The sequence below is a fragment of the Gorilla gorilla genome, chromosome 5 (genome assembly GCF_029281585.2).
Source record: "Gorilla gorilla gorilla isolate KB3781 chromosome 5, NHGRI_mGorGor1-v2.1_pri, whole genome shotgun sequence".
NCBI classification, from domain to species: domain Eukaryota; kingdom Metazoa; phylum Chordata; class Mammalia; order Primates; family Hominidae; genus Gorilla; species Gorilla gorilla.
Genome location: NC_073229.2, coordinates 18,498,112 through 18,506,790, shown reverse-complemented (window position 1 = coordinate 18,506,790; position 8,679 = coordinate 18,498,112).

Genomic DNA, 8,679 nt, shown 5'->3' with positions numbered 1-8,679 from the left:
TTGTTCCTGTTCTCCAGCAGGGCTTGCTTTATGGAGAGCTCAGTGAGAAGGGTGCTGGGAGTCATTCATTGGTATATCACGTAAACCTAAAAATATTCCAGCACCACCCCTCGGCCGGCTTTGAACCTGTGAACTTGTGGCACAAGGCCTGGGGTCCTGTTGGCAACCCCACTTTATCATCTCCTCCGGAACCCCCATCACACCCACCTCCCAGTGGTTGGCAACCCCACTTTATCATCTCCTCCGGAACCCCCATCACACCCACCTCCCAGTGGTTGGCAACCCCACTTTATCATCTCATCTGGGACCTCCATCACACCCACCTCCCAGTGTCCCCAACTTTTCATTCCAATCCTTTAAAAAAATGGTTATGTTACATCCTGATTCCACTGTATATCTACAAATAATATTGCTAGGTTTGTAGATATTTTCATCCCTAATAACTTTATGGTGTTTACTTACCCTTGCTTTGATACTGCTATTGACTTTGGAGTTACAATTACTACCACTAAATGAGAGTGCTTGATGATAGATGGAGGCAGGTTGACCAACCACTATGTGGGAAAGAGTGCAATGGCCGTCATTAGAAACCAAATGGCACAGAGCAATCTTAATTAGACATGACTAACATCAGCTGCCCCTGTTCTCAGGGTGATTAAGGCCCAGAGTTAAAAAAAATACTGAAAGTCACATTACCTTGTTTGATCTTGAGAAGGGTGGGGCTGTCACATTTGCCTCTAAGAGCTTCCCTGTCTCATTTTAAAATGAGTTTGGCTTCGGTTTAGGATTAAGCAGCTGGATGTTTTCTGCCTGTTTGGAGAAGTCGTTCTACCAGGTTTATGACCAACACCACCGAGAGGTAAAAGTGATCAGTTAGATGTTTGGATAGCTCAGGATAACGATTTGCTCTTCCTCACTGTTGAAGGCCAAACTCTTCTTAATTAAAAAGAAGCAGGCAGGGAACTGTGCTGCACGGCTCTTTCACTGAAATGGAATTTGCTTTAATGAAGACCCCATGACAGTGGCCCAAATGCTAACATAAGGGTGGTAATTATTTGTTTTTAACACTCTAATGTGTGAGTAATCCTGAAACAAAGGCAAGGCACTCAACAAACCTCACTGGAAAAAAAGCCATACTTCAGAGGAATTCTGCTGAGACTCCTCCGAAAGTCCAGAACTCTCTTCCCCTATGTCCCATCTCAGCAATTCTATGCACCACCAGCAATCAGCCACCATCCCTCCCCAGACCTCTCCTAACCTGCACCTCCCTACCCCGCCCTCCTTCCCCAGTGCCCTATTTTCAGTGTTCTACTGAACTTCTTCATCTCAGTTCCCAGCTCAGGCCCCAGACTTAGGTGAGCAGAAGCACCGTTAGCAACTCTGCCCTCACCTTCCTGTTCTTCGTTACCTAAGTCAACCAGGATTCACCTGGCTGTCTCCTTTCACTCCTCTCTCTTTCGGCTTCTAAAGCTCATCAGTGCTGGTGGTGTTTGATTTTTATTCTGTCTTGTTTTTCCATTCCTGTTGTCACTTTCTGATGGTGAACATGCCTCCCCACTTCTTCCTGAACTGCTGGAATAATCCGCTTGGTAGTCCAGTCTCCCACGTAACCACGCTCCAAGCTGCTACCAGGGTGACTGTCATCATGCACAGCTTAACTGTGTTTCTCTGCGGGTCGAAAGCTCCCAAAGTCCCCAGATAAAGTGCAAACCACTGACGGAAACCGTCTGGGTCTCTACCAAAGCACCAACCCCAAGTCCCTTAGCACCTTGACATACTTTCATTGAAGTGGCCTGTAGAAGTCTTGTCTCAGCTTACAGCAGCACAGCCTGTGGGGGTTCCTAGTGGACCACTGCTCAGAGCACAGAATTTAGAATGAGAATCAGCTTCCAAACCTCACTCCACCACTTCCTAGGCTTGAGATTCCGCTTTGGCAAACCCTCCAACTTCTCTGAAACTGTTTCCTCAAACGTGGAATTCATCATAATCTGTATGTATTTTTAAGCATGTGTTGTAAAAGTGAAATTAAATGCTTAAAACTTAAACAGCAATTTACTAGTGGGAAGATGCATTTTTTTGGGGTCTTTGGAAGCTAAGCCAGAGGTCTTCATTAAATTGAGAAAGCCATTGGCCAAAAGCAAACTCTGGATGAAAAGACAGTCTCAATAGAGGAACTGAGGAACAGAAGATGGTCTGATAGAGTAACAGATTTAAATAGCAGCTTCCCTCTGCTAGGGGAGAGCATGCAATGAGAGACCACGTTGTCCACCTGGTAACTGCTGTGTTTGCAGATGAAGAATCTCATCTCTAAAAGGGGCGGCATGTCTTCATGCCTGATCATAGTCATTCATCCTCTTGTTTTATTCATTGTAGTAGGAAGACCAACAATTCATGGACTCCAAAGTGCTTTCAGAATCTCAAAGATCAATGGCATTAAACCTTAAGATTAATTAATTAATTAATCTTAATTTCAATTAATCCACATTAATTGAAATAACTGTGGATATGGAGTGGAAGAAAAAAGGAAACCTAAACCTTCCTGGTCTCCTATTATCTGGAACAGACTTTATACGGAGAAGCTCCCTTTTCCCTGCAAGCCCCCCCATGAACAGGACCCATCCCCATCTTCCAGGACAGACAGTGACCAGGGAGCGGCCACCAGCACCCGGCCTCCCTGAGGTGGCTCGTGGCTCTTCGGCTTCAGGGTGCTGTTGCTGTGCTCCTGCTCCCCTCCATAAACAATCGCCTTAATACATTTCCTCCTGTCTTAGTGAATTACTCTCTGGGGCTCGGGTGGGGACATGGAGGGAAGCGCTTCTGTTGGAACTGGCAGTAGCGGTTGTTTAAACGTAAAAGAGGACTTCCTCATCATGGGTTGCTTTTTTTCATTTGCAAATTACATCCACATTTATTCATAAAGGAAAAGATAAACAGAGTCCCAGCAGAGCGTCTGAGCTGAAGCTGGCCCTCGCCGACGCCCCCGGTTCTCGGGTCCCCCACGCACTGGCATGACCGGCCCTGCTTGTCTCATCCTGGCTCTCTCTGCTCTGTCCTTGGCAGCCCAGATTTGGAGGTCAAGAAAAACAGGAAGGTCTGCTGGAGGCACGGGAAGCACATAGGCTGGCAGAGGGCAGAGGCCACAACCTGGGTGTGCCCACACTGAGGGCACAGTTTCCCAGTGGAGGCAAATGACCACAGGCTGTGACCCAGGCTTCCTGCCTAAGAGTAGGACGGGCACAGAGCTCTCCCACACAGCTTGTGTTTGATGTCAAGGCTTTCTTATTTTTACTTTTCTGTATTTTCCAAAAATAAGTGTTCTAAAGTTCTTATCCTAAGAAAAACTAATTAAATATGAAATATATTTGAAATCAAAATAGGGCTTTCATATAACAAAAGTCAACATAATAACATAGTACACAGATACATATTTAATAATATAAAAACTTCATAAAAAAGAAAATAGAACGCTTCAAAGCATCTTACATATTATTGAACATCTAGTGCATACGTCATCTTGCCCATGAAATCTGAGTGGCTCGAACACGTGCAGTACTTGAGAGACAACACTTATGTAGAATACGATGCACTTCCATACATATTATCGTAGAATCCACTGTGTCTCTGGGAGAAGAAAAGTGACGACTATCGTTCCCCAATTTTACCCCCAGGACAATGGGCTCAGAGAGCTGATGCAATGCACAAAAGCAGCCAGCACCCAGGGCTTCTAACGCTACTCTGGGCCTGGCCAGGATAGGTAACGCCTTCCATGACTGTCTTTGGTAAAATAAATTTCTCCCTCAGATATACAAACTGTCCAGAAAGAAAACAAAGATACGTAAATAACTGCTAAAGTCAGTTGCTTAAGAAAGTTATGTGTGATAAAAAGCAAACAAACAAACAAACAAACCAGCTCCAGGAAGACGGCTCTTTCCCTGGGGTAATAGGCAGCTATTCGGAGCTCTGCGACACTTCCTGGCTCGCCTGCTGCACTGTGGCTGCTGCCACTCCAGAATTGAGCAGGGCCACCGGGCCACAGTGGTAACTACACACATTGTTGGAATGAATGAATGAATGAATGAGTGAATGAATGACACTAAAAATAAGCGGAGTTGCCTAAAACAGGCAGACATGATGATACCCTGTCTGTGTTTTCTTAGGCATATTCTTGCCTTCTGTGAATTCTGTATGAGAATTTTTAACACAACGCTTTCTTTTCATCTAACGTTTACTGTTTGCAGTGAGAGTGACCCTTTAGGATCACCCAGCTCGTCTGGGCTTGCCTGGGACCGTCCCTTGTCCCTGGAAACAACTCCATCCCAGACAAACAGGGACAATTAATCACCCTACATCTAGATGGCTTCTTCAAGACAAAATACAGTGTCAAGAATTCACAGCCTGAATTTGTCTGTGCTTAAGATCTTGTAGCCACTTAGAGTGGCAGTGTGACCTCTGAGTGCAGTGTATTTTAAAACTGGGGAGATTCCTTTCAGTGGTCCCCACTCTTTTGACTCTGAAAGGCACAGTACTCAGTGAGTGGTGGGCAGTGGGCAGGAGCAGGAGGGTTTGATTTCAGCCCCTCACCCAGACCACATTGTCCCCTTCTGCAAAACCCAGGCCTTCATCCCAGCCAGGAGTTTCTTAAATTCCTTTCAAATACCCAACTCGCTGCACTGATGAAGTCAGCTTTCTGGCTGCATAGGAACCCCTTCTCACCTCCTACCCTGAACTTTGGAAAAGTTATGTCTTCTTCATCCCTAGCACTGCCTCTGCCATGAAACCTTTCTGGGCCTTCCCAAACATCCGATTACTTTGAGAACAGCTTGTCCACTCCCAACCCCTAACGTGGACCCACGTCCCTCCACCTGGGTGGACCTTGTGGAAATGGAACCTCTTCGGCATCAATTTCCCCACTTGTTAAACGAGGGAGATGCCTATCAAAAATGACTTTATGAGGATTCCATCCCCACCATTCCACTGAAGTTGAAAACATCTTTTTCCCTAAATGTGAGCCATTTGTTGCTTCTGTTGCTTTACTTAAGCTATTTCTTGTACAAATAAAACAGTACTCTATGCACAACATTCTTCGCTATGATGAACATAGACTACTCGGTGGAGTGTTAGTACATAGTAGCTCCTCCATAATTCTGTGTTGGTCCTTCTCCTTCTGCACACATGGAATCAGAATAATGTAGGGGGGCCCAGTCTCGAGCTGTATGTGACCTGGGCAGTATTTGAATTCAGAATCTATTCTCCAAAGTATCTAATCTGAAATCTTGTGCCTAAGGAGACTTGAGCACCAGTAAGAGTTTGATTTTGTATTTTTTTTTCTTTTTTTATTATACTTTATGTTTTAGGGTACATGTGCACATTGTGCAGGTTAGTTAGATTTTGAACGCGGAAAAACTCAAACTGTTTTTTCTCTGCTCTCACACCAAAACAACAACCAACAACACAGAAGGCTTCTGTGAGTAAGTGTAGGTGATTTCTCTCCACCAATAAATAAGCAATCAACCTGCTGCTGACACCATGGGTGCCCTCCAATTCAATTCTGACACCCTCCACCTGGAGACAGTGTCACGTCCCACAGTGTGAGGTTCAGTACCACAAGACTGCCCCCTCCTCCTTAAACACCAGTCTCAAGTTCGGGTCTCTGAACTTCTGACAAACTGGCTTCAAGTTGGGGTTCCCATGACCCCCTGTTTGGGTTTGATTAATTTGCTGGAGTGGCTCACAGGACTCAGGGAAACATGTTTTCCAGCTTATGATGAAGAATGTTTTAAAAGATGGAAGTAAACAGCCAGATGAAGAGATACCCAGGGAGGTCTGGAAGTGTACCAAGCGCAGGAGTTTTTGTCTCTGTGAAATTGAGGTGTGCTACCCTCCCAGCACGTGGATGAGCTCTTGTTCACCTTCCTGTCAGCCCCCATACATTCAGCTATCTGGAAGCTCTCCAAATCCTATTCTTTTGGGTTTCTATGGAGGCTTCATTATGTGGCCATGAGTGGTTAAGCCATTGGTCATGGTCGATCAACCCTGGAGGCTGCATGGGGTGAGGAGGTCTGAAAGTTCCAATCCTGCCGTGGTCTTTCTGGTGGCCAGCCCCACCCTGAAGGTACCTAGGGCCTGCTGTCATTAGCATACAAAAGACATTACTTTGGAGCCTCTAAGGATTTTAGAAGTTGTATGCCAGAAAACATGAAGTTGAAGATCAGATATGTCTTTCATACATCACAGATTTCATGATACTCTCTTTGACAACAGGAAAAGTTCTCATTTTTCCACGAGTAGATTAAATCTACCAAAGAATTTTCTTATGTGAACTATTTACATTTTTAAATATTTTGACCTAATTTCACATTTACAGAACAGTTGTGAGAGTAAGTACAAAGATGCGCAGGTGTGCTCCACCCAGAATCTCTAAATTTTGCTGTATTCATTTTTCTTTCATAGGAACTCTTATACTTGGAGGGGGCCATAGAGAACATTTATTCCAATATTCTTGTATTTGAGAGTAGGGAACCGGACCCAACCACTCAGTCTCCTGCCCATGGTACTGACTGGTATCCACAGCCTCCAAGCCTCAGCTCCGAGTCCACTTCCTTTTCCCAGCCACACATCACCACATCATCACAACAGCTCCTGTTTCAACAGCTCGCTTCCCAAATGCTTAGAGCTGTGGTTGGCACGTAAGGGACACTAACACCTCACAACCCTTCCAGACTTGTCTGAAATGGACTTGTTGCCACTGTCCACTCTACTAATCACACCTGCTGGAATATCAGCCCTTTTAGGAGAACAGGTTTGCATCAGCAATGACACCTGCTTTGGAGAGAGGAAATAATTCCGCTGGGAAAAGTGAAAAATTATTTACCCCTCCTTAGTTTGAGGAAAAATATTTAAGTCATTATCTATGTGAAATTTTCATTGTCCCAACGCCTCTTAATTTGTCCTTTTTATTTCCTAGTGAAAAGTAAAACATGTTTGCTCTTGCAAAATTGCGCAATGAAGACGCTCGGGGATACTGCCTTTCTTTCCTTCCCCTCTCTGGTTGAGCTAGCGGTGAGAAAAGGCATAAAGGAACACAGAGGAGGGAGAGGTGGAATTTGCTTTAGAGAACACTCTTTCAGCAAGCGTCTCTTCCTGCTTGTCTCCTGCCATTGGCAACGGCAGTCCCGCTCACTCTGCACCCGCGGCTTCTGCGACAATGTGTTACAGGTGACTAAGCCACTCATAGCCCTCACTGAGATTCCTACAGCAATAATCTGAGAATTACAAATTCACTTATGGACCTAAACAAATGAACAGGAGTAAGTATCCTACTCTGCAGCCAACCTGTTTATCTGGTGGAGCAAACTTTGCCTTGAACATATGGTTGAACAATGCCTGTGAAGAGAAGCAAGGGCATTCTTCCCATGTGACTAGGTCTGACTTGGGATGAGTGGGCAATGCCAAGGCCTGTACGGGTTTTCCTGTGGCTGTTTTCCAACCTCAGGTGGGCATGGAGCATTTCAGCAGGGGAAATCTTGATTGATTATAGAGAAGTTTACCTCCACTTGTGTAGTTTTCTCACCAACATAAGTTGACGATAACTTCCCTTCAGGAAAGAGTCAGGAAGGTCTCTGAAAATGCTGTATTAGGTTTCACAAGTTGCACTGGAATATGTATACTCTCATAGGGCAGGTTAAGACCATAAACATACAAAAGTCACAGTGCCCAGGTGTGGGGCCTCAAAATCACCTGCAGCTGGGGAATGGCCTTTCCACCTAAAACTGTGAAAATAAATTTTAGGGGAGAGAGAGTCAGGGAGATGAGGTGAGCAATATGGACAATTCTCTTGATCTCATCTGAGTCCAAAGCAAACGATGTTTTGTAAACCTGTCTTTGTGGATTTTCCAATTTTCAGCTGAATGCTGAACCCTTTAAATTTGCTGCTGCCTTTCAGATACTTATTACGAAGAAGCTTGTTTGGAGAAGAGGTTGCTCCCAGGTTAGGGGAAGGGCAAATGTCTTCCGTTTCAAGCATCAGAAACTGCATTTTCAGTCCAGGAATAAGGGTGATGGGTTTCATCCTGAATTTATGTGTGTATAAACCAACGAAAATGAAGCTGGAAGAAGCTTTGTATGTAGAGCAGTATTATACAGCAATGTTCATTTAGCAAAGCATGGTGATAGCATTGGAGTGTCATCTTACAAACCCACTGCAGCCCATGGCATGTGCCAGAGAAAGTCAAAGATGCACGGCCATCCCTAAGGAGAGGGACAGAGACTGAGGATCTGCTTGCTTCTTTGAGGCTGGTACTGAGATAATGTCACAAGGAGTGTTTTCTAAGGCATGGGTGGAGAAAAGTGGAGTTTCTCTAACAGGAAATTCTTTAAGCTAGAAAAATGTACAAGCAGCCTTTGTAAAGATGTGCTTGGAAGGTCAATAATTGAGACCTTGGATACTGACAGCAAGTACCCCTAAATTTGGAACCTGAATTAAGAAAGCTAATCCCTTTGAGTCCACTTTGACTAGTTAGCCATTGTGGAGTGAGTAGCCCCGTCTGCTCTGCAGAACTCCAGGTGATGCTGGGGGGCTGAAAAGCAGCATAGGACTCACCGAAGCATCCTCTATCAGCTACAGGAACCACACATTATACAAGCTAACAATAATCACATCCTTGAATTCCCTGCTCCCGT